Here is a 27,919-nt window from a genome sequence, read left to right on the forward strand (position 1 = left end):
GAGAGAGCCAGAGCCAGAGAGAGAGAGAGAGAGAGAGAGAGAGAGAGAGAGAGAGAGAGAGAGAGAGAGAGAGAGAGAGAGAGAGAGAGAGAGAGAGAGAGAGAGAGAGAGAGAGAGAGAGAGAGAGAGAGAGAGAGAGAGAGAGAGAGAGAGAGAGAGAGAGAGAGAGAGAGAAACAGAGAGAGAGAGAAACAGAGAGAGAGGGCTGCTGCTCTGGTCTGGTCCAAACCAGGCAGGAATTCAGAGGCCCCAGCAACCCAGGAACCGTGGGGGGGGGCAGAGGATTATGACTTCCAGTCACTGAGACCTCCTCCAAGATGAAGTGCCTCTCCAGAGGCCAGTGTCTCCAGAAAGCCAAGGAAAGGGAGTCACCCTTTTCACTTAACCTGCACCAGTCCAAAGGGAAGCAGTCTGAGATCTCAAGCCTGAGTTCCTTCACAGTCAAGTTCTAAGGCAAAGACCCCCTCATAGGAAGTGACCATGAGATTTAAAGGCAATTCTTTGCATCACTTCCTGTGCCCTATGTGTACCAATGGTGGCTTAAATTTGGCTTTGGACTGCCCATGGGGCAGTCAGTTATTTCTGATTTGTCACTTGCTAACACAGGGGGTCATAGACCTTCCTCCCCCACACTTAATCCTTATGTGGGAGTATTATCTACATTCTTGGTGGCTAAAATTCTAAAGATTTAGTAGGGTGGAGTTAATCTCAATTTCACAAAGTTGTTGCAAAGCCCATTGTAATCAGTGGCATTATCATTTCTACTGTCCCTTTCCCATTTTTCGTGATGAATTATTCATTTGAATATGTCATAATTGAACTATTTACATTGTATATCATATCTTTTTTTCATTGTGTTCCTGGTTTGTTCTTACTAATTTTGATCTTTACTCTGACAAGTTGGTGGTCTTACTACTGTGAATAAATGTTCATTCAGGGATGACTTCATTTGATGATGAATCTTTCCCTCTCTGCTGAAGTCAAACCAATTTTATTTTTGTGATGATATTTATGAAACTATTGATGCTATCATGTTTACTGAATTTTGGGTTGTAGTACTTGAGTCATCATCTCCTATTATTCTCAATTAAGCTACACTTGATATTAGTTGTTTTGAAGGTCCGAATTGTCCCTAAACTGTAACTCATTGAAATATTAATATGGATTAGTCAAGCAAATTGCACTCAAATAAAAACAAATTATAATAATTAAAAACCTTAAGAATAAAATGAACAAGAGAACATGTCTCCCTGGAACCTAGAGCTCATTCTACCTACAAACATACACACCTTCAGTGAGAAGAGGAGACGTGAAAACACCCCTACAGAATATGCTTGATTAGTTGACTAAAAGGGAAGAACATATATTTGAAAACCTGGGTGACGATATGAGTGGTAGCTTGGCATTCTGGTTAGAGGTATGTTGGCCTTAGAACAAGGCTGACTTAAGTTTAAATAACACTGAAGAGAGATCATTTAAGATATCAATGCTCCAGGCCAGAGGTATCAAAAATAGAGCATAAGAAAATTTAGACTTAACTCTCCTGAGTAGCCTTAATCAGATTAAAATGTAATTGTGAAATATCTATTCATTTTTTCTTTATTATGTTTTATCATTTTTTATTTCACTAATCAATACATTTTGACATTTATTTTCATTACAATTTTGAGTTCCAGATTCTCTTCCTCCTTCCTTCCATCACTGTCTTTTTCCTCTCTCCTTTCCTTGAAATAAGAAGTAATTTGATATAGATTTTACATGTATAATCATGTAAATAATTTTCCATATTAGTCATTTTGTGGAAGGAATCTCAAACAAAAAGAAGAAAGCGGAAGAGGAGAATAAGAAAAAGAAAAGAAGAAAGAAAGGAAGAAATGAAGGAAGGAAGGAAGAAAGAAAGGAAGGAAGGAAGGAAGAAAGAAAGAAAGAAAGAAATATAAAAAGAAAGAAAGAAAGAAAAAAAATAAAGTATGTTTCAATCAGCATTCAAATTCCATCATTTTTTTTCTCAGATGACAGCAATTTTCATAATAAGTCTTTGAGATTGTCTTGGATCATTGATGTGCTGAGAATAACTAGGCCATTTATGGTTGTTTGTCAAAAATATTGTTTATTATTCTGGTTCTGCTCACTTCACTATGCAACAGTTAAATCATTCTGATCATTATTTCTTATAGAACCATCATATTCCATTGCATATGCATATACCACAACTTGTTCAGCCATGCTCCAATTAATGGGCAATCTCTCAACTTCCAATTGTTTTCTACCACAAAAAGAGCTGTAAAAAATATATTTGAACAAATGAGTAATTTTCATTTAAAAAAATCTCTTTGGGATAGATACAGACTTAATAGCAGTATTGCAGGATCAAGAGGTATGCAAAAATTTCTAACCCTTTCGGTATAGTTCTAAATTGCTCTGCCTGGATTAGATCATGAGTCCACCAACAGTGTAATAATGTTCCAATTTCCCAGCATCCCCTCTAGCATGTATCATTTTCCTTTTCTATCATGTTGGTTCATTTAAGAAGTATGAAGTGGTTCCTCAGAGTTTTTAAAAGTGGCATTTGTGTAGGAACTATTTAACAAAATAAATAAAATATAATAAAACATAGATAACATTACATTTTAAAGCTAATCCAAATATGCAGCAAGCCCACAAGTATGCTTATACATTCCTGAGTATCTTTCACAACTTCAAGTATATCCATGATTTTATTAATATTTATTTTCAACTTTCTTGTTGGCAAATGAATATATTTTTACATTATGCAAAGTAGAGGAAAAATGGGAGAAACAATGTCATCATTATCCTGGCTCCTCTGTTGTTCATGCTGCTGGGTTCCCAAGGATCCTTTTGGGTCTGGAATCTAGAGCTCTGACTGGGCCAAGGACTCACCCCAAGGCATATGCTTTTTATTGGGATAGCAGTTCAACCAGAGAGGTTAAAGGGAGAATAGAGATTTCAGGTTGCCTTTTTTCCTTTTTTCATCTGGGGATTCTTTTGGACATCACCACCCCTATGCTTCCTCTTCTTTTCTGGAATTGTGTTGTCTCTCTTCTTCCCTACATTTTATGGTTGCTTTGTTAGGAATATTGCATGTAAAGAGTGTATTTTCAACAACTGCTAGATTAGAGTTTTCTGTTGTTCTGGGAATCTAACTCCTTCATTCCCATAGCTTCAATTTATAAACATCCATGACTTCTATTTTTCCATATTTTCTAGGAATATTACCCCTGTAAAACTTAAAGACTGACTGTACTATATGGATTTGTTTTCCACCAACTCCTTTCTATTTGGAATTAATAGCACTTCTCTAGCCAACTGTCTTAGACTATAGGTGACAGATGATAGGAAAGGATTAATAGGGGGAAAATCTTTGTTAAAAAGTTCCCTTTATCAACGATAAAATACACATAGTTTCTATCATATAGATATAGATATAGATATAGATAGATATAGAGCATCTATTTAGAGAAATCTAGGTGATCTGGTTAGGGCACAGGACCTGGAAGCAGCATGACCCAAGTTCCAAATAAGCCTTATACACTTACATGGTATATGACCCAAGATTGAATCACTCTATTTCTGTCAGCCTCAGATTCCTCATCTGTGATAATAATGGTTTGTAATCTTTAAAGTGCTATACAAATGCTGCTATTATTATTAGCATTGTTAGCTAATGCCTTCAATAGTGCAGAGTCTATTACATCTTCTGTTAATATCATCATATTGTTCTTTTGTGCTTACACTCTGCCAGGCTTCACATCTCCCCTGTTGCCCCCAAAATAATACCCTTAGGTTGCTTATACTAGCCTATTTGTAGTTGCTCTGTCTTTAGTTATCCAGATATCTTCAGAATCACTTGCTGTTCAGTGGTGGGAATTGGGAAAGATGGGAGAGAGAGAATATGAAACTCAAATTCTTTTTATAAATGTTGGTTGGAAACTGTTTTTTTACGTATATTGGAGACGAATAAAATAAAAAAGAAAACAAATTAAATTATCTGCTATGTTGTCCACAATTTATTAGAGAGTACTATGATTAGCAAATCTCTCCATATTTGGAAAGTCTATAGCTTTTTCAGTTAATATGAATAGGCTACTTCTCAACCAGGATTTGCACAAGGTATAAGAAATGCCCTAACTATGATCACATCTGATTTTTATATTGTTTTTACTCCCCTGTTTACTTTCTCCTGTGGCTCCTTCAGTTCAACACTCTTTTGACATAAGCAGAAATCCATTTTAACTCTTGATTCTTATTATATCTCCTTGGTTGGAGAAAATGTCAGCAGAGACCTACTTCCTACATTAGAAAAGGAACTGAGTGAAACTGGGAAAGAACTACTTCCAATTTACCCTCCTACATTGAGGGCAAAAATGTCTGGTGACACTTTCCTAAATTTCTCTTGGCATTAAATTTCAGCTTTACTTTTCTCTTTGTCCTTTATAAAATATATTTTTTTCTATTCTTGAATTATTAGTCAGAAATAGGCTTAAAGAAAACCTCTTACACTTTCTGAGAATTCAGACCTTGGCCAAGAGGTAAAAAGGATCTTTATGGAATTCAGTGGGAAAATGATATAGCATGAATTGGACAGCTAACATTTATTCCCAATTATTTATTTTTTTCAGTTACATGTAGAAACAATTTTTGACAATTGTTTTCTGATGTTTTCAGATTCAGATTTTCTCTTTTCCTCCTTTCCTTCTTTCCTTCCTTCCCCAAGGCAGTCTAAAGTCTGATATAGATTATATCAGTGCTTTTATGCAATGCATATTTCCTTATTGTTCATGCATTTTAGAAGACAATTATCATGAATAAAATTAAACAAACAAACAAAAAAAAACTCCTGAAGGAAATAAAGTGGAACATGGCATGCTTTGATCTGCTATCAGACTTCAGTAGGTCCTTCCTTTCCTGTAGATAGTCTTTTTCATTATGAGGCCCTTGTGGTTATCTTGGAAATTTGCTTTGCTGATAATGGTATAGTCCTTCACAGCTGATATCCATGTAATATTTCTGTTATTGCATATATTGTTCTCCTCGTTCTGCTCACCTCACTTTGCATCAGTTCATATAAGGTTTTCCAGATTTTTCTGAACTCATTCTGTTTATTGTTTTCCTTATGGCATAAAAGTTTTCCATTACAATTGTATACCACAATTTTGTTCATCCATTCTCCAAATGATGGACAGTGCCTCAATTTTTAATTCTTTGCCACTAAGGAAAAGTTGTTCAAATGTTTTGGTACCAGTCGGTCTTTTTCTCTTATTTCTGATTTCTTTGAGATATAGTCCCAGCAGTGGTATTGCTGAGTCAAAGGGTATGCATGGTTTTTATGGTCTTTTGAGTGTGATTCTATATTGCCCTCCAGAATGTTGTATTAGTTCACAGTTCCAACAGCAGTTTATTAGTGTCTCAATCTTCCCACATCCCCTCCAGCATTTAAGATTTATATTTTTTATTATGTTAGGCAGTCTGACTCATCGAAGTTAGTATTTCAGATTTGTTTTAATTTGTCTCATGAATAGTGATTTGGAGCATTTTTTCATATGATTATAGTTTTAATTTCTTCTTCTCGAAACTGTCTGTTCGTGCCCTTTGACAATTGTTTTTGATTAGGGAATGCTTTATAGTCTTATACATTTACTCAGCCATCTATATATTAGAGAAATAAAGATATTGTGAGAGATATTTTCTATAATCCCCCATAAATTTATTGTTTTCCTTCTAATATTCATTGTATTGAATTTATTTTTTTAATCTTAAGTTTAATGTAATCAAATTTATCCATTTCATTTTCCATAATATTCTCTATGTCTTCTTTGGCCATAAATTCTTCCCTTATCCATAGGTCTGACAGGTAAACTTCTCCATGTTCCCCTAATATGTTTATTTCACCCTTTATTTCTAGATCAAGTATATATTTAGACTTTGTCCTGGTATATGGAATAAGATGTTGATCTATGCTTCGTTTCTGTCATACTATTTTTTTTTCAGTTTTCCTAGTAGTTTTTATCAGATAGTTATTTATTTCCCCCATAGCTCGGATATTTAGGTTTATGAAACATTACGTTCCTATGGAAATTATCATATGCTGATTACCTAATCTCTTCCATTGATCCATTATTCTATTTCTTAGTCAGTATGAGATTATACTGATGTTTTAGCACTTTATTGCATAGTTTAAAATATGATGTGGCTATAGGCTTCCTTCCTTCATATTATTTCATATTCTTGGCCTTTGGCTCTTCCAGACGAATTTTGTTATATTTTCTAGTTCTATGAAATAATTTTTGAGTATTTTGATTGTCAAATCACTAAGTAGGTAAATTACTTTGTGTTGGGCTATCATTTTATCATATTAACTTGACATATGATGGAGAAATTAATATTTTTTCAATTGTTTAGATTTGACTTTTTCATGTAAAGACTGTTTTGTAATTGTGTCCATATAGCTCTTGGGTTTGTTTTGGTAAATATGCCTCCAAGTATTTTAAATTTAGAATTATTATGAATGAAATTTCTTTTTCTATCTCTTGTTAGACTTTATTGGTGATAAATTGAAATGCCGATGATTCATGTGTTTTTTTTTTAACATGCTGCAACTTTGCTAAACTTATTTATTCTATTAGTTTTATGGGTAATTCTCCAGGGTTTTCTAGTGTGCTGATTTAGAATTTTGAACCCTAGAGACTACATTTCCCATAATCCCCTTTTCCTTTTCCTTTTTGTGCATCTCTATACATGGAGGGTTCCATGGTGGGAGAGGGAAGAGTGGCTTTTTAGTTTTTGCTAACCTTACTTCCTTATACTTCAAGATAAACATCTAATAAATATTATTTAAATATAAAACTTGGAGTACTGGATAATAATTTTAATCTTTACATTTTTTGGCAGACCACGAAAGGATTCAAGAACTCAGCTTTTCTTTTTCCTTTTTTAAAAAGCTGGCAGCCTGGTTACAGCCAAGAAACATGGCAGTTTAAAACTGCTACTGGTTTGCAACCAAAGCTGCTTTTCTACTGGTAGTTTTCAAACCTCCTCTCTGTGAATACATACTTTACAGTAGTAGACTTGTGCTCAGCCTTTGTCTCTATAACCATAAATGAGAACTCCAGGCATATCTTTGCTTTCACCTGAAAGGGCACTGAGAGGGCCTGGGTTCATCTTCCCCAAGGTTCTGTGGGCAGCCCTACTCTGTTCACACAATATTTAACTGCTGATACAGATGCCATAAAATTTAAATACAGCTGTTTAATTCAGTATATGAATGATTTACTCTTAACCTCACCAAAAGCTGAAGCATGCCAAGTGGATAGCAAGCATCTCCTCTTAGAGCTACATAAGATAGGTATAAAAATTTAAATTAAATCTTAATAATAATATTATATTTTAAGAGATTCATTAATGATCATTCAAAATCAAGGAATAAAGAAGATAAAAAATAAAGATCATTTGCCCATGGTTGGTTAGCCACTTTTAGTTAACCCCACTCACCACCATCAATGCTGATTCTACATCAGAGAGAAGAAGCCTCCAAAGCCCATGCCCTTTATCCTCTGTCTACAGGAAGTGTGTAATGACAGGAAGTCAGTGGGCTCTTGGGATATGTAGTTCTTTTTTGGGTAACAGATTTTCAATCATACAGAGGCCACAAGGTGTCCAGGGACAAAGTTCAGTAGTGTCTCCACAAGGTACAATATTTAGGCTTTATTTTAACTGCTGAATTTTGTTTAATTTCTCCCAATGTATTGAAAATGTTCAAAAGTTAAGTGCTTCTACCACTAAAAAGCAATTGAGAGCTATTCTTGGAGCAACAGGATTTTGTCGGCAGTGGATCCCTTGCTATGGGGAAATCACTAAAACCCTTGTAGCACTCACAAAAAACTCAGTCTCTGAACCACTTAAATTGGAAACAGAACACCTGGCTCTTTCGATTTAAAACAAGCTAGCCTGTCTGCCCCTGCTCTTGGCATACCAAATTATGATAAACCATTTGCCTTATATGTCCTAAGATATCCATTTACCTAGCATAAAAACAAACAACCAAAAATATTAACTATTATGAGGCTTTACCTTGATGACTATGTCTAATCCAAGGACAAATGGATCACAAAGGAGGACAGAACTTGACTTGCAAAGTGCCAAATGAGCACAAAAAGGTGAAGGAAACCAAACTAATCCTATGGGGATTGATGACATTCTGCACAAAAAGCACAGTGACTTGATAATGTGTGAGACTTGAGGTTGCAGCTGTTTAACATGTGTTAAATTCAGGACTTCCTTGTACCATACTCTATATCAAGGAAATGACATTGTTTGCTCTGCCTCTATTATCCCAAAAAACGAAGACAAGGGTTTAACCAGGAAATTCTATTTCCCATTTGTCTCAAGATCTAGTCCGTTTTTCTATTTTCTCTCATGATATGACAACTTACTATAGTCCAGACTGCTAAATTGGTTAGTGACTAATTGTTGTATGCTTATGGGACATGGATCACTAGAAGAACCTCTTGTGAGTTGTGATTTTTTTCTTTTCTTTTTCCTTCCCAGAATTATTTTCAAGTTTTCTTGTTATATTTTTATATTATTGAGAAGTTATTTTTAAATTTTTAATTTTTTTGATTCCTTGATTTTTTTTGGATACTTGATTTGTATGCCTTATGACTAAACTATGTTTCCGTGTGTAATTCCTAAATGCATCTCTGTATCTTCCTCTTCAGAGGACAGAATGTATTATTATTTTCCTCAGGGGGGATTATGTTATTATTGTGAACTTTGACTTGAATTTGAGCCAAATTTAGAAAAAGAGACTACCTCCCAGAATCTAGAAGGCACCGTGAAGTTGCCTGCAGAGACCACATGGCTGCATTCATGATCCATTGGGGAGACTGGTCTCCCAAAGGATCACGGGGGTAGGTGTTGATTTAGAATTTTGATACCTAGAGACTACATTTCCCATAATCCCCCTTTCCTTTTCCGGTTTGTGTATCTCCATATGTGGAGGGAGCTTTCAGTTTCTGCTTTCTGCCCATGTGCTCTCTGGTTCCATAGCAGGAGAGGGAGGAGTGCCTTTTTAGTTTTTGCTAGCCTTACTTCCTTATACTTCAAGATAAATATTTACTAAATTTTATTAAATATAATACTTGGAGTACTGGATATTAATTTTAATCTTTTCACTAGATATATCATCACATCATTTGTGACATGATAATTTTACTTCTTCATTGTCTATTCTAATCCCTTAAATTTCTTTTTCTGCTCTTATTGCTATAGTAATCTTTTATAGAGTAATGATAATAATGGTGATAACTGGCATCCTTGCTTCACCACTGGTCACATTCAGAAGGGTTTTAGTTTGTCACCTTTACAGATAGTACTTGGTAATGATTTTAGATAGATACCATTAATCACTTTAAGGAAAATTCAAATAATTCCAATGTTTTCTAATCTCCTTTTTTTTTTTTTTAAGGAATGGGTGTTGTAAGTTGTAAACAATTTTTTTTTGCATCTATGAAAATAGTGATATGGTTTCTGGTTTTTTTATGTTGATGTTGTTAATTAAGCTCATGCTTTTCCTAATATTGAGCTATGCCAACTTTCTTGGTATAAAGCCTACCTGATCATGATGTAATCTTTCTAATATTGTATTTAAAATTTTTGAATCAATTTCCATTCAGGAGATTGGGCTACAGTTTTCCTTCTGTTTTAGCCCTTCTTGGTTTAGGTAGTAGTACCATATTTGGTCAAAAAGAAAGTCACAGAAAGAACTGGGAAAGATTCACATTTCCAATATTGGTAAAATTTATTTGTGAATCCATTTGACTCTAGGGCATTTTTCTTAATGAATTATTTGATGGGTTTGTTCAGTTTTTTCCCCCTAAAATGGATTATTTAAATATTCTATTGCCTCTTCTGTTAATCTGAATAGTTATATTTTTTGTAAGTATTCATCTCTTTCACTTAGATTGTCAGGTTTAGTAGCACATAGTTGGCAAAATAAATTTCAATAATTCTTTAATTTCTTCTTTATTTGTTGTGATTTTGCCTTTTTTGATATTGGTAATTTGGTCTTTTTTAAAAAATTACATTAAGTAATGGTTTATCTATTTTTTCCATGAATTCAACTCCTAACTTCATTTATTAGGTCAGTAGTTTTCTTACTTTCAATTTCATAAATTTCTTCTTAGATTTTCAGTATTTCCAATTTGGCACTTAATTTTGGGCTTTTAACTTGTTCTTTTTCTAGTTTTTAGTTGCATGTCCCATTCATCAATCTGCTCTTTCAGATAGCTATTATTTTTAAATGCTTTTGGTAGATAACAGATATTTACTAATTGTGTGTAAGGCATTGTGGTGTGTTTTAAAACATCATTTTAGTCATAATTCATTCAGTCAACTGGTTTGTCAGCAAATATTAATTGAATGCCTTTTATGTGCCAGGCTGCTAAATGCTGGGGTTAAAAGGAAAGGCAAACAAATAATCAAAACTAGTATCATAACTTAGAGACTTCATATCCTAATGAAGGAAGCAACACATTAATAACTAAACACATAGGACATTTATGGAAGATAAAGCTCAGATGGGAAGGCATTAATAACTAGAGCACTGGAAAAATGCCTTATTCAGGAGGAGGTTCTTGACCAGTATCTCACAGTGTATACCAAAATGGGTACATGATTTAGATATAAAGAGTGCTACTACAAACAAATTAGGAGAGCATGGAATAGTTTACCTCTTAGATCTATAGATAAGTGAAGATTTTATGACAAAAAACAGATAGAAAACAAAAAAATAGAATAATTTTGATTACATTAAATTTAAAACCAATCTAATAAAAACTAGGAAAATGTATCTGTCAAAGATCTCATTTATCAAATAGATAAAGTGAATGAATACAAGCCATTCCCAATTTGATTATTGGTCAAAGGATATGAATAGGTAGTTTTCAGTGGAAGAAATCAAAGCTATTTGTAGTGCTACGGAGAAATTTCCTAAATCATTATTGATTACATAAATGCAAATTTTAAGAAATGCACTGACATATCATCTCACATCTATCAGATTGTCTCATATGAAAGGAAAGCAAATGATAAGTATTGGAGGGGAAGTGGGAAAATTGGTATATTCATGCATTGTTAGTGGAGTTGTAAACTTCTCTATTCTGGAGAGTAATTTGAAACTACATTCAAATAGTTATAAAATGTGTAATCCCTTGGCCCAACAACACCACTACCTGGTCTACATCCAAATTACACACAGAGACACACACACATATAAAATGTACATATGATAAATGGGCACATATGATTTCTATATAATAAACACATACATATATACACATATACTTAAATATACACATATTCTTATATATACACATATATGTCTATGTATATACAATGATATACATGTATATATATCTATATTTATAGTCTTAAAAATTTGCCTCTTTGTTCTTATGATTGTTAGGATTTATTGCCTGGATAATCAATTTGATTATTCCCACACTGTTTTTATTATTATTTAAATTATAAATGGATTTTTAAATTTTTATGTTCATTTTGTTTCATCAACTAGATTGTTACCCCTATGATGATAGGAACCTGGGTTAACTCTTTCTCCCTGATGCCTAGGACATTGTACATTGTACATGATAATTATGTATTCTTTGTATTTGTTGATTAAAAACCTAAATATAAAAGAAAATCATAATCAATTATTTGTTTTTGGTTCACATTTCCAAGACTAAACCAAAGATAAAAAATGTCAAGTAATCAGAAGAACCAAGAAGGGAGGCTTTCTTGGAAGGTAAAAAAGAAAATGAAGTAAAACAAAACAAGCCTATAATGGGAGAGGTCATTTAAATTCTAGTTCCAGATCTCTGAGGTCTCAGTCTTATTATCTAAAAAAGATTGAAGTGAACTAGATCATCTATATGGTCCAACCATCTTCAAGATTCCACTCACCATTTGACAGACTGTTGTGATTTGTCCAAGTCTTTTCATGAAGTTTGGAGTCTTAAAGGAGTATTTCACAATAGTCAGATATGTCAGTAATGCCTAAAGCAATAGTTCTCTATTATGGCTCCTTTAAAACTTAAAAAAATGGAAGGCTTAAGGATTCTATTATGGGCTAAAGTGAAGGATACAATTAGAATGTTTACTGGAACTCAGCTTTTGAGGGTTCTTAAGCCAAGAGAAGAGTGGAAGCAAGAGTTCAAGTTTGAACCTTTTACGGTTACAGAGCTGTAAGGAAATGAATAACTAGAAGTTTTTCATTTGGGATGGAAAAAAAAATATATATATATGTATAAAACAAAGCAGATTCCCATTCAGGCTTTGCTGAGTATCACACAAAGAAATGATTTTGGACCTAAAGGAAAACCATTTTTCTGGGGACAGTGCTTTCCTGCTAACAATCCATGGAGGGAGGTAATACAAATGATGATTTCTCAATATCCTAGGATGATTAAACTGAGGTTTACAAAGGTGAACTGATTTGTTCAAGCTAATTGGACAGCTAGGAAGTTGCAGAGGCACAATGTGACCTCATGTCTTCTAATTACAAGTCAAAAGTTCTTAGTACTACATCCCACATTCTATTTCAGAAAACATTGGAAAATTTGAGACTATTTTATCTTTTCCTTTTATTTAGAATTAAATTCACTTCTGGAAAACATATTCCAGTGTTTTGTAGCCCATTTTTACTTTGATTCCTATTGCTACACTTGGCCAAAGCTTACAAAATGGCTTCCCTCTGAGCATTTGCCTCTTTGAGCTTGTTGGACACAAGGGGATCATTGTTTTTCTTCCCATAGTCCTTAGTAGCCTTGCCGTGTCAGCAAGTCTCTTTAAGCATTGATTCTTATGGTTAGTTGCTCTCCAGAGATGGCAGAGCCTAGGGGAGCCTGGGAGTAGAAGTGATTCTGCATCCCCTGGCTAGCTTACTTATCAAAAGGAACAGAGGGTTTCAATTGTTTTCTTGGCAGAGAAAAGACCTCTGATGTCATTATAAAAGAAGGAGTGTTTCAGGGAGGGGATGAGGAAAATAAAGATAAACAACAAGTAAATAGCAAGGTTCAATTTAATTTTCAGTTAAAGAAAGGGACTGAAGAATAGTCAAAGCTGGAGGAAAAGTCAGGTAAAAGTGCAGATCATTGTACTGCTAGAGAAATGAACTTCCCTATCTAACTCATTAAGATGTCAAAGCTCCCCTAGATGGAATGGTATTTTGACATTTCTAAGCTTGCAATTTGCCTTTTGTGTATTATATAGTGTCTCACCAAGAGACCAACAAAATACGGTTACAATAAGCCTGATGTATTAGACCCATCAAAAGTCTATTCCCTTGGTTATTCAGTCACTTCATATAAGTAATTAGCTCTCCTTTTCTAGATGGCAGGCTAATTTTAAAAGCCATATACTTTCACTCTTAGGATATAGCCATTTGCAACTAAAACAGGGAAGAAGGAAACAGTTTGAGGTGTAAAAGGTAGCCAAAAAGTCAGAGAAGTCAATTCAGGTAAATCCTGTCTGAATTGATCCAGTTATTTTTCAGTTCTCTGGATAAATGCACCTGAATTTTGAAATATATAGGTTTTGAAATGTATTTTTTTCTTCCCTGTGCCCCACCAATGGCATATGCTAAAATGTATTGAGTGAGTAGTGTGTTCTGTATGAAAATGGTGACAGATTGCTAAACCTGGTTGTCTTGAAACTTAATTTTCTGAACAAAGAAATGATAGGATCATAGATGAAGAGGCCATTAAGTTTGAGCCCCTCATTTTATAGGGGAGGAAACTGAGGCACAGGGAAGTTGTGTAACTTGCTGAAGATCACAAGGTTGTCATTATCATGTATGATATTCAAACCCAAATCTAGCATGATAAAATAGAGAGAATGCTATATCTGGAGTTGTTAGAAATGAGATCCAATCTCTATCACTCTGTATAATTTGGGGTAAGTCATTCAGTCTATCAAATCCTGTTTTCACATTTGTGAGACTTTGAGACTCAATGGCAAGCAATATCCCTTCCCTCTCTTAATCTGTGACCCTGGACTTCGACTTCATTCGCTGATAAACAATTCATGAAGAAAGCACATCTACCCCAAGGAGTGATATCATTTAGCAAATAATATGCTAAATTAAATGAAATTATTACTATGGACTTACTATTAACCAGTAGGTAGCTTCTAAATTGGCCATTATGTAAAGCAAAGACTATACTGAGAATTCATATGATTCATGCCTTAAAGAGCATCACATACAGCTCTTTTCGTTAACTGGAGAAGGTAGCATTAAAAAATAGTTTTGATGTAACTCAATAGCATCTCTATCAGACTTTGCCCCCATTTTATAGAATTATTTAGGATATTTGTAAACTTCCAGTGCAGTGCTAAACCCCCTAAAACTTTATTTTAAAATAAAGATTCAGTACGAAAACCAAGTGATTTATAATGAGAATCATCAGTTAAGGAACACTGTGGAAGTCACAAGGTGGTTGCTCTTTATTGGTGTCCCATAACCCTTGTGACTCTTGCTTTTCTTTTCAATTAGCTATATCTTCATAATACTGAAGTTAAATAGGCAAAAGTAATATTACACTCTAAACTAGAACCAGCAAAATGGCAACAAAATTTTGTCCTTATCATAAATCATTAATTCACTTCAATTCACATCTATTAAATTTATTTCAATGAAACCAATATTTACAAAACACTTCCTGGGTCTTAAGTCTGGTGCTAAGAACTGATAGTATAAAGGCAAAAATTAAACATTCTCTGACATCAAGATGCTTACATTATGCTAGAAGTAGGGATGGAATGAATAAATCATGTAAATAAGTACAGCATTGGTGAGCCACATGGTACAGTAGATGGGGTGGTAAGCCCTGAATCAGGAATACTTGTATTTAAATCCAGCTTCAGACACCTCACCTAGGTCTAGCCACTCAACATCTCTTTGGTTCAAATTTCTGATCTCTAAAATGGGGATAATATTAGCAGCAGCTACCTCCAGGTTGTTTTGAGGATCAAGCGAATAATAATTTAAAAATACTTAACACAGCTTATGGCATAGAGTAAGCATCATATAAATGTTAGCTCTTATTCCACTCTTATAGCAAAAGGAAAATTGAGAAGGGACAGAGAGCAGGAAAAAAATTCATGAAGCAAATGGTGCTTGAACAGAACCTTGAAGGAAGACAAAGATTCAGAAAGAGCTAATATAATAAAGGGTGAAATTCTAGGCAGGGACATAACTTATGTGAATGCATGCATATGTAAGAGGGACTATTAAATTTAAGGAACTGGGTCCAATTGAACTGGAACATTGAATTTTTGAAGAGGAATAATATGATGTAAGAGAAGAAAAGCAGTGGAATCCAGAAAATGGAGAGCTTCAGCATGTGTAAGAGGGAGTATTAAATTTAAGAAACTGGGTCCAATTCAACTGGAATATAGAATTTTTGAAGAGGAATAATATGATGTAAGAGAAGAAAAGTAGTGGAATCCAGAAAATGGAGAGCTTCAGCATATGTAAGAGGGAGTATTAAATTTAAGAAACTGGGTCCAATTCAACTGGAATATAGAATTTTTGAAGAGGAATAATATGATGTAAGAGAAGAAAAGTAGTGGAATCCAGAAAATGGAGAGCTTCAGCATATGTAAGAGGGAGTATTAAATTTAAGAAACTGGGTCCAATTCAACTGGAACATAGAATTTTTGAAGAGGAATAATATGATGTAAGAGAAGAAAAGCAGTGGAATCCAGAAAATGGAGAGCTTCAGGTGCCAAATTATAGATGATATGTAGCCATGGAAGATCTTTGAGAAAAGATAAAAGATGACTAGATGTATCCCAGTAAGGATTATCTGTAGCTAGCTCCACAGCTATGTGGAGGTTTGAAAAGGGGACATTAAAAGAAGGACAAAGGAATAATCAATAAATTATTGCCACAATTTACATGAAGAATAATGGAGTGCTGAAATTCTCGTGTCACAAGATCATAGATTCGGAGCCAGAAGGGACCTCAGACATCATTTGTCCAATTGCTTTATTTTATAGGTGTGGAAAGTGAGATCCCAGATCAGTAAATATCTCAGCCAAAATTAAATTGGCAGTTCATGTGACAGGCAAGATTTGAATCTAGGTCCAATGTCTCCCCAGCTGATATTCATGACACAGGGAACTGGATATGACTAAGGTTTTGGAGATAGACTCTACAAGACTTAGATTGTATATGGAGGGATAAGGAGAAGGCAAGAAGAGTCCAGGGAGGCTCGGAGGTTGTGAAATTGTGTGACTGGGAGAATGATGGCACTGTCCACAGATGAAAAGGGCTGTTTGGAAGAGTGAATGGTGAGGGAGTGCTAGCAAGGCAATGAGAAATTCCAGATCTGACCCACTTGACAAAGTTGTCTTCTGAGCAAGTGAAGTCTATTTCACTTTGTGGTATTCATGCTGCTCCATTGCCTCCATTAATAGATTTTTTCCCCTTTTCTGAAAAGATACCGAGGAAGCTTTCTTACTTTCTTAAATTGAATTTGCCATTTATAGGATGCCTCTTTTGTCACACATGCCCCGATAACTTCAGAATGCTCTTGCCAAAGAGAGAGAACAGGCAGGAGAGGGAAGTCAAAAGTATAGACCCGTTTTTTGTTAAGTATCTCATATCTCTAGCTTTAATCTCTCAACATGTCACCTTTAAAAGCTTTATGAACCTCGTGACTCTCCTGATCCCAATGTGCTTATGAAGTCATTTTGGCTGCAGAGTGCTTAAATGTTATATTTCATTCTTGAAGTTGTATAAGAAACTCTCTGGATATTTCAACTGATTAAATTGGTGAATACTGATTGGTTTATTTTCTTTGTTTGGACTTCTTGCTCATGCTCTCTGCTCACTGAGGGTAGTGGCTAATCACTTCAAACGTGTGAATCAATTCGAGCCAAGATGGAAGAAACTTGTTAACTGGAGACTTTAACCTTCATGAGAAGCCTTTGGGGCAAGAAAGATTCTGAGGTAGTGTGACTGACTGTTGGATCTTCCATGTGTAAAGTGTAGTACTGCCTTGGGCAGACCACGTGTGGAATATTGCACCTAGTTCTGGTGACCATTTATTAGCAATGAAATTCATGAGCTTCATAGACTCCAGAAGAGTGCATCTAGAATGAAGAAGAGCATCAAGATCAGCCATTTGAGGATATATTGAAGGGATTGGGAATGTTTAAGGTGAGAGATTTTGGTAGGTAAGAAGGCAGTAAAGGGGACCATGAGAGTTATATTTCAATATCTGGAGAGATAACATAGAGAAGAGAGATTAGACTTGTTCAATTTCTTCACAGATGGCTGAATTAGCAATAAGGAGAAATTACAAATAATTTCAAATACAAAAAAAAATAAGGAGAAATTACAAAGAGGCATATTTATTTGCTAGTAAGAAAAAAGCCACATTATTTAATAATTAGGACTCTCCAAAGGTGTAAGAGATAAAATTTTCAGGCAGTGGGTTCCCTCTGCTCTTGAGGCAAAGGAAGGACGAGCACTTATTGAGTATGTGATGGTTAGGGCTAATTTTTTTAGGAATGAGTTAGAATGCCTGGCCATTGAAGACCTTTCTGACTTTCAGATCCTTTGATATTTTAATCTTTAGGGTAGTTTCTGAGATTCACTTATGTGAATTGAATGACTTTTAGGTGTGGTGAAGTGGTGAACTTATTTGTTTATAGTCATATGGTCTGTTTTCCCAAATGCTGGTTATTTAGGACAGCTGATTATGTAATTTATATAGCACTCGATGTTCTTTGGAAGACTAGCAAAAAATTATTATGTTAATAAATAGATGAAGCCAAATTTTATTAGTCATAACTGCCCTCTGAAATGGAAAAAATATTTCTGATTGGATTCATTCTAGCATTAGAACAGCTAACTCAAGGGAGTAGTAACACTATTTACAACTGCCATGTTTACTTAAATAGACATTTGGGACCCATGTTAGGGGTAGACTTTGTTTTGTAACATGCTTTTTCCTTGTTCTTTGCTTTCCTAAACAACTCATCACTAAATTCTTTATTTCTGTGCAGTATTTATCAATTCTAATATCATTCTAGGGCCTAAATAGTGCAACATCCTCACACTGGTTTACCCATTTCCCATATTTCCCACAATGATACAAAACAAATTTCCTTGATATTATACTATAGATATCCTGGTAAAATATAAGGACACACTATAGCTTACTCTTTGGGGTGGTATGGATTCTCAAAGGCTATTTCGAATTTTCAAATCTTATATGCTTCCAAAATTGCTTTATTTTCCCAGGTAATAAAAAACAACTTGTTATTCAGGATAGCAAAAACCAATAAATTATTTGGTCAATGATCTTTCTTAGAGATTAAAGGCAAATTCATTCGACATCTTGAGTCATTAAATATAGTTTTGGAAATTCCCTTATTCACCTCTCCCCAAGGCATCTCTGATTGGTGGATATCTAATGAGGAAACAGACTTAATTATCCAGTCCCTTCATGATCACAAGATTCCAGTTTCTAGGTGAAGAAATCATGTTAAACCAGGTTAAAGGTGACTTTCTCCATTCACCCCAGTGAGGGACTCAAGGACAAACCCTTTGCCCCAGACCTATTGACTGAGACTAGATTCTGTTTACCAGATACTGACTATCAAATCCAAACTCCTTTTACAGATGACAAAACTGAGATTGAGTGCGCTTAACTGACATAGAAGCTCACATGGTTAGTCAATATCTTAAATGGCTTTTGAACCCAGTTCTTCTTCCATATTCTTTGCCCTATCCAGTACATAACTGCCCCAGTTTACATATAAATTTTGTGAAAATATATTTTGATAATTAATGATTTCAACATGGAAGCTGACAAATGAAAATAACATAAATTATCTTAATAAATAAATTTTTGGGGTCCAGAAATGAAGGAAGCCAAATGTTTCTAGACTACTCTGTGAGAGTACTTTGGACTGCTGGAAGAAACACTGACTTTGGAGTCAGAAGACATGGGTTTGAATCCTGTCTTAGTCATTTACTCACAGTGTTTCCAGCCATATCCTCTTTTCCTCCTTCCCATACACATTAGATGGAGTTGTCATATGGTGAAAGAATGCTGAATTCATAGTCAAGAGACTTAGATTTGAGGTCCAGCTCTGTGATAACTGAAGGTCTTATTTTTCCATCAGTAAAATAGAGAAAGTAGTAGTTGTATTTCCTATCTCACAGGATTTTTATGAAGAAAGCACTTTTAAAACTTAATGTACTGTAGAAATGTGAATTATTACTTACAAACCATGATAAATAATATTCTTTAAGAAGAGAGTCAGAGGCTCTGGACATGGTGAGCTCTGAATAGCCTCATAAAAAGAAAATTAAATTGACAATATTTCAAAAGCTAGTAAATGACTGGTTAACAATCTAAGAGTCAATCCAGAAACAACTGGCTGTGTATACTCAGATCATAGAGTGGTTAGATCCAAATCAATATCAAACTTGAAGAAATGATAAAGAATAGAAAACAGATTACTTGATAATGGTTCTTCCAAGTTAATCTATTTTAGCAAACTCTTCACTCTGAAAAATTGGAAACTGAAAAAAAAATGCCACTGTCCTTTTTACATTGTCAGAGAAATGTAACAGATACAAAATAGCCCATGACAAAACCAAAGGAGTACAGGAATCAACTCAAGTGCTTGCCAGACGTAAAGACATGGGTAAACAAAGGCATCATCAGGTCAATTTAAAAACTAGTTTTAAAATATTACCAAGAAAAATATTAGAAAATTAAAAGAATAATTCTATCACAAAACACTAAAAAAACAGCCATGAGAAAAACAAACCTGTGAAAAACTTAGTTTTGGGTTTGACTAAACTAAACAATTCCAAGGACATTTGTATGTAAAATTGGAGGTAACTGTGTATTGCACTGCAAAGGGTGCTGGATTTAAAGCTGAACTTTGAATCACAGCTTCAGTAGTTATTATTTATGACCCCAGAGTTTAGAGATCCTCTACCAACCCTCTTAGGCTTCAGGTCTTTCATCTTAAAATTGAGAGGTTTGGTAGAGGATCTCTAAAGTCCTTTTAAGTTCCAAATTTCATGATATTATGATGATATATAGATGTACAATGAAAGAGATTCACTTTGGCTTTGATAGTGACCAATTTTCATAATTAATAAGTATAAGCATTACATTTTTATGCTACTACTTAACCATTTAATGGACTTGAAGCTCACAAAAAAATTAGGAATATCATTGTCTTAATAGTGAGAAAAGGGAAAGAGACAGAGGCAAAAGAAAATCAAGATATCAATATGAAAATTGAATGATAATTTAGAATGGAGAAAAAAACAAAGAAAATGATAAAAATTCATTATACAGAGTAACATACAAAGAATAGAACAAAGGATTTAGATGACTGGCTCCAAAAATTTAAATACTCAAATTAAGAAATATAATATGGCGATTTAAAACAACCTAATCTCCAAAATAGAAATATTGTCAGATATTTAGAAAGAGGATATTCTACCAATTTCCTTTTATTAGACAAATATTATACTCATCCCCAAATCATGAAGGGATAAACCAGAGAAAGAGAACTGAAAACTTATTTCATTAATCTATTTTTGTGCAACAACTTTAAATTAATTTTAAGACATATTAATATAGCAAAAATAATACCTAAAACAAATCAGATTGAAGATATGTAAAAGTAATTCAAAATTAGAAAATAATTAGTAATATTAATCAAGTAATAAATGAATCAATTAATAAAACAACCAAAACCCCAAATGATTATATGTAAAGATAATAAAAATTTATTAAATAAATACAGACATATTTATACCAAAACACATAAATAGTGTAGGTATAATCATAGTGATATGGATCATGTATCATTATGTGATAATATTATTTACTACTGTACCATAAATTATTTTTCCTCTTCAATTTCTTTTAAGATCTATTTTACCTTCTGGTTTAGGAAAAAAAAAATCATTATTTTCAGCAGGTATAATCTTTGTAGGATAAAGGAAATTCATTTATGCCTTAATATATGGCTACTTTGTTGCCATGGATAGGCTCATTGATGTAAGAATGCAATTCAAATCATTAAAATTCTGTAATACTCTTCCTTTTTTGAACTTCTGCAAAAATAATCCCGCAATCCTTTTAGACCAGTGGCCCTGAATCTATCTTTATTGAATAAGGCTGGGCATATCTGGTAACTCCATCATTGTATCAATGGAAAGAAACGCATTATTTCTTTACCATGATCTGTTTCAAATACTGTCCATTACACTTTGCCTTGATATTTTAGATAATCTTATGGATATTCTTGAAGTAGATTAAGAGAATAAAATCACTTGTTTTTTTTAGGGGGTGCGATTTTCTGGATCAAGCAAGTATTATCACTAGGGTTTTTTTTTTTTTGGATTTGTTATAGTATTTACTTTAAGATAAGATTTTATTAACGTATTTTTTTTTACATTGTCAGTTATTCACATTATCCCTTTACCTCCAAGAGACCCATCCCATAGAACAAATTGTGTTTTTAAAAGAGGGGAAAAAACAGCATATCAATTCTTTGAGAAAAATCTGAAGTCACATACAACGTGTGAAACTTGCTAACTTTTCACATCTCTGAAAGTGTGGGTTAAAGTTGTTCTCATAATCTGTTCATTTGATGTCATGTTTGATTTATATAATATTGTTATGTTCACATTTAATTTTATGAAGGTGTGTAGTTGTTCTTTTTATTTATGCTATTGTAGTTATTGTATATATTGTTTTATTGTCTCTGCTTAAGACCTCATCATTAAGACCTCACCTTATCGGTCCATCTTTCTCTGTGTTTCTTCCATACATTTTTTTACACTACAGCATTTCATTATATTTATGTATCACCATTAGTTTAACCATTTCCCAACAGATGGGCATCTACTTTATTTCCACTTTCTTATTATAACAAAAATTATTACTATAAATAACTTCTTATTTATGGTGATTTTCTTCTTCCATGAAGGAGTAATCCAATAAAGGATTCTTTTGTTCAAAGAATCTTTGATGCGGACATTTTAGTCACTTTATTTTCATAATTCAAAATTGCTTTCGAAAATAGATGTACCTTTTTGTAGCTCCACCAATAATGTATTATTGTAACTATTATTCCATAATTTTTCCAATATTAACTACTGATATTTTTGGGATCTCTTTGTAGAGTATGATATAAAGCCTCAGATTTGTTAAATTTGCATTTTCTTCTTCTTCTTCTTCTTCTTCTTCTTCTTAGTAATTTGGAACTTTTTTTCACTTAGTTATGATTATTTTGTATTTCTTTGGAGAAGTGTTCATATTCTTTTGTCTCATTCATTGGGAATTGGTTTAGTGTTGTATATTCATACATAGGTTAGTATATGTATGTATACATGCATTCACACTATAGTATACACATATACACATATGTAATTGTTTATATGTTGTGGCTACCAAATTCTCATTTGATGACATCCCATCTTATTATAAGTACATTAATATTGGTCACACAGAAGCTTTTCATTTACATGTAATGAAAACTTCCTATTATATCTTTTATAATTGCTGCTATATCTTGTATCTTATTATTTAAAATAATTACGTGATTGGCTCATAAAGTGGAAGTAACAGAGGCTTCTTATGAGACTTGAGGAAAACATCAAGGTCATTCATCAATATGAACTCAAGTATTATCTAAAATTAAAATCTAGCATTAATTACAAAGGACATGTGCTAAGACTTTTCCCAATAAGTAGAAGTATAAGTAATGATCCTTCCTTTCTCTGCAATTTTCAGATGTGTTCCTAGAAATATTCACAATGCCAGTAAAACAGGAGAAAGAATGCAAAGCAGAGACAAAATGTATACTCTTATTTACAGATTCCTTGGTGATTTGCTTCAAAAATCCCAGAGAATTAGTGAAAAATATAACAGAAATGATTAATATGTATAATAATGTAGCAAGATGAAAAATACATCTACCAAATATTAATTTTCATGAATAAAAATCAAGATGAGAATAATATCAAGAAAAATCCCTTTTATACCATCAAAACATAAAATACCTGAGATTTGACTTACCAAGCCAGTCTCAGGACTACATAAACAAAATTGTGAAATATCTTTTTAATATAAATGATGTAATTCTGAAATTATTGGAAACATTCATTATCATTGAATTCTCAGTTATAGAAATTCTGATACAGTGAACTTCTATCATCTGTTCATTTAGTTCACATGATTTCTACTTTTTGTCCTAGTCAAAAAAAAAATCAAAGACGGGAAAAATACAATATCTTTAGATGGTTGTAAATAGAAAGAAAAAAAGAAAGTCTCAATAGGAGAGCTTTTATTTGTTTATAATAGTTGTCTTGAAAACAATTAAGTTAAAATGGTACTTTTCCTATATCCAACTAGACAATTAATCTGGGAGAACCAGAAATTGAGACTTGTAGTGAAATAGAAGAAAATAAAACTTTTTTTCTGACAGGAAAACTGTATCGGGAAAATATTCTTGGATGGACTTAATATATATGTGAATATAATTTTAATCTTTAATTTAATTATGTTGTTATGATTATAAGTATGAGATCTTTCAACATCTTTACTCAGTTTTTGCTCTACATATTAACTTTAAAACCTAGTCCTCATATAAAATATTATCCTACAATATTATGTGATTTTTGAAAGTTTAATGCTATATTGATATAACTATTGAAGGTTTACTTTGTAAAATAAAAATAAGATTTAGATAGAGCAACAAAAGTTCTAGAATTTCAGGGGAAGAAATTCATGAATCATATATCTCATAAAAGCATGATATTCAAAAACATTTAGGAAACACAAAATATTAGATCAAGGTATTAACAAATAATGCTAACTTCAAATGAGGTGAAAACTAAGCAACTTCCTTGTAAATATTCAATATTGATGGTTGAAATGCAAATGGAAACAATGCTAATATTTTATGTCACTTTCAAACTTACAAAGTTATGAAAGGGAAATAATCAAGTTAGAGGCATACAATAAAAATGGAAAAATTCATTCATTTTGGAAATTAATTTGGAATCGTGTTAGAAAAAATCATCAAACTTTTCTTACTCTTTTTCCTACATTTTGCTACTGGGTATTACAAAACATGAGGACAGAATAAAAAGTCATACATATAAACACAAACACACACATATCTATCTAAAAGTATATGTAATATCACATTTTAATATAGGAAACACACACACACACACACATATATATATATAAACACACATACATATACACACTCAACTGGAAGCAAAATGAGTGTCTACTGATTGGGAGAATGCCTTTATGAATTGTTTATTAATATAATGGAATATTATTGCATTATAAGAAATGAAGAGTATGAAGAATGCTAATCTCATCTGTAAAATGAGCTGGAAAAAGAAATAACAAACTACTCCAGTATCTTTGCCAAGAAAACCCAAATGGGGTCATGAAGAGCCAGACATGACTGAAAACATGACTGAACAAAAAAATTAAGGAAAACAAAAGAAAGAGATTGGTATTCTTAGTGAATAGAGAATATAAATGAAAAACAACAATAAAAGGAAACCAAATCCTGATTCATTGTAGTGACCAATCAACCCACTTTGGGTTGAGAAATGGAGACTATTATATATCAATTATTTATAAAATTAACTTGATCTGCTAGCCTAGTGACTTTTACATAAAGGAAATGAATTTTACCTCATAAAAAGCTATAATCACTTTCTATGAGCATCACTTCTTGATGTTCACTAGCATTGATTTTAATAAAATGTTCTAGAATTTTCCTCAGGAAATCTAAGTTTAATTCACTGTTTTATAACTTGGAGATTCAATTCTTATGCCTTTTTTTCTTTTGAAAATCAGACTAGCCGCTGTCTTTCTTCAGCCCCATGTTACCTCTTCTGTCCATCATGTTCTTTCAAAGAGACAGAAGTATCTCTGACATAATGTTGGACAGTTCATCCAGTCTTGGGTTTGAAGCAGCATATAAGGTTGGTACTGTTTTAATTTTGGTCTTTGTATCCTCCATACATCACACATAGCAAATGCCTAAATAATATTTTTTGAGCTTAATTGAATTGAATAGAGGGAAAATTTCCTATTGGATCTCATCATTAATGGTTGCTTTGCTATTATTTCCAGATTTATCTTAATTATCACCTTCCTATTAAGTTTTTTTGCTTCTACTTTTCCATTTTTCCATGCCAGAGATAGGTTGTTTTTTGGCAGAAAAAATAGAAATGAATTTGTTCAATAGCTTTACTCTACTTATACATGAAGCATCCTTTGATGTCCCTGAACACTTTTCCACCTCTGACCCAGCAGTCTTATTCTTGAGATTTCAGGGCCTCCACTGCTATGACTTCTTTCAGTTGGTGAGCTCTACTCTCTGAACTTCCATTTGAGGAAGCACCCACACCAGGCAAAATTATCTCCTAAACCCCTTGATTCTCCTTGATGCCCCAGACCATCTTTCCAATTTACCTTCTTCCTGTGTATCTTTCCCCCTTCTAGACCTCTCACTATTTTCAGCTTAACATCAGTAAATTAATTTTTTGAGGAAAAGGAATGGTTTGCCCCAAACTATCTATACTCTCTGTGTACCTTTTATGATTGTCAGAATGCATTAGGATTCAGGCTTTCCAGAATCAATAGTGTCATCAGTAGGATCCCACTAACTCACAAGGCAGTGTGGAATAAAGGAAAATGCTCTTTTCTTGGGGGCAGATTGTCTGGGTCCAAGTCTCATTCTCCATAATGACTGGTGGTAAGAAAGTCAGTTAACCTCTGTGAGCTAATGGCATTTTTATGAAAAAAAAATCACATTGAAAGGAGGAAAGTAGATGTAATATGAACAATTATAATCCCCTTTCTCTTCTAAATAAGTTTGTAAACTCCCTGACAACATGGGTTTTTCTTTTACTTTCTTTTATTCTCTCTCTTTCTGTAGCATTTGTGAACACAGTAGGTCTGTGAAAAATGTTTTCTGAATAAATATATATAGGAATAGATGGAAAATTCAATTATTTATTTAAGTTGTAGAATATGAAACGCAATAAAGATCTTCTAGGTCTAAGAGTGACCCCTTTATTTCGCAGGTAAAAAGTCAGGCAAATATTCTAATTGAGTTGACTTCCAAACTCAGTTCCTGATCCATGTTAATCTCTGACTTCCTTAAGCAAGCTCTTTCTTGTCTGGTAGCCTCCTGTTGCCCTTGTTGGGATACAGGAGTGTTTTAATTGCAATTCAGCATCAAGACCTAGCTTTTTGGCATTATGTCAAAAGTGGTAAATTAAACATATTAAAAACTAGACAGACAGTGTTGTCTTAATGATTAGCCATGGTAACTGTCAGACATCTAGGAATTAGACTTAAATCTGGATGCAATAGAGAGAAGAAATGTTTATGGATTTCAATGAGAAAGAAAATGGAACTCACAGTGTATAGACTGAAGCTAGAGAATACTAATGGGAGTGATAGTAATGAGATTATATGTATTATAAGCACTGACAATTATATTCTCATTACAAAAATACACAAAGGGAATGAATATAATTATGTAGTAGACACTATGGGACAGTGAACTTATTATATAGTGTGCTGTGGATTTTATAAGTTTGCCAGGAATTTTGCATATTTTCTAAGTGAGAAAAAACATTTTTCTCTTTAATATCACAGATAAGTCTTAGTAATTCATAATAAAGTAATTTTAGAGCTGGAAGGACTCAAATGAGATCATCTAAATTTTATCCTTATATTATAGATAAGGAAACTGAGGCTTAAGCAGAGAGAGTGACTCACCAAAAGACACACAAGAAGGAGATCCAGAATTTGAAACTAGGTCTTCTAAAATCCACTTAATTGTACTCTTTCTCAATCATATTATTTTGTATTTATGAAATTTGGACATTGGTTATGGCAAGGTTGGTTGATCTTCATATGTTACTATTATTATTATTTTTGCTCAGATAATTCTCCTAATGCTAGATCCTAAGGATTGGTGTTATCAAGACCTACAGCCTAATGTTATCTTATTTGCATCTCTTCTGCCTTTCTCTAATGCAAATTAAATGCAAAAAAAAGAAAAATATAACATGCCTATTCACTATTTTTTCCTACAACTGGTGCCATACTGTGAATGATGGAGATCATGAGTTAAGTTTTCTATGGATAACAATTACTCGCCCAAAATGGGCTATTTCATGGCAGAGCCAAGATGGTGTCTTAGTAGCAGAGAAATTCAGTCTTCATGTAGTTAAGCTGCCATGGTGACTGGTGGTGGAAGATAGATTCCTATTACCATTGCCTTGAATGTTAAGAGTATAAAAATTGTAACTATATAGTATTCCAATATACCAGTGTGCTCTGATCTCAATATAGGTAGTCTTTCTGAAAATGTAGATTAGAATGGAAGGCTGTCTTCTGTTTATACTATTAATATTTTGCATAGTCATATATTTCAACATGTTTTGTCCCCATTGGAACATGAAATCCTCCAGAGTCAGAACTTTGTGTGTTTATATATTTCTTTCTTTCTTCAGTGCTCAAATGGCACTTGGACAGTAGTAAACATATAATAAATGGTTGTTGAAAGACTTGATCCATAGCCCATAAATGCTTTCCTCTCCTCTATGTTTTCCTATTTCTTTCCATATACCTGCTGAATAATGCCCATTAGAGGTGGGAGAACTTTTCTTCATCATGGGATGATGATGGGATGGCCATAGACCATGCTTGTTGCTCCCCCTAAATTATTATTATTATTATTATCAACTTTGAAAATTCATTCTTTTTTTCTTTTTCAAAGAAAGGAAGAAATAAAG

The 27,919-nt window shown here is 33.3% G+C and overlaps 1 long non-coding RNA gene across 2 annotated transcripts in view; it reads left to right on the forward strand.

Annotated features, from left to right (window-relative positions):
• The first annotated feature begins 12,129 nt into the window (after nucleotides 1–12,129).
• The window catches only part of LOC103102761 (uncharacterized), an 83,590-nt gene continuing 67,800 nt past the window's right edge, over nucleotides 12,130–27,919 (forward strand). The window contains exons 1-3 of one of the 2 annotated variants that reach the window (XR_001623842.2): nucleotides 12,130–12,444; nucleotides 24,960–25,087; nucleotides 26,860–27,850. This is a non-coding gene — a long non-coding RNA (uncharacterized LOC103102761). Of the gene's footprint in view, nucleotides 12,445–24,959; nucleotides 25,088–26,859; nucleotides 27,851–27,919 lie in introns of those variants that run through there. The other variant, XR_470739.3, reaches the window with a different exon arrangement.

Source organism: Monodelphis domestica, chromosome 7 (assembly GCF_027887165.1).
Source record: "Monodelphis domestica isolate mMonDom1 chromosome 7, mMonDom1.pri, whole genome shotgun sequence".
NCBI lineage: Eukaryota > Metazoa > Chordata > Mammalia > Didelphimorphia > Didelphidae > Monodelphis > Monodelphis domestica.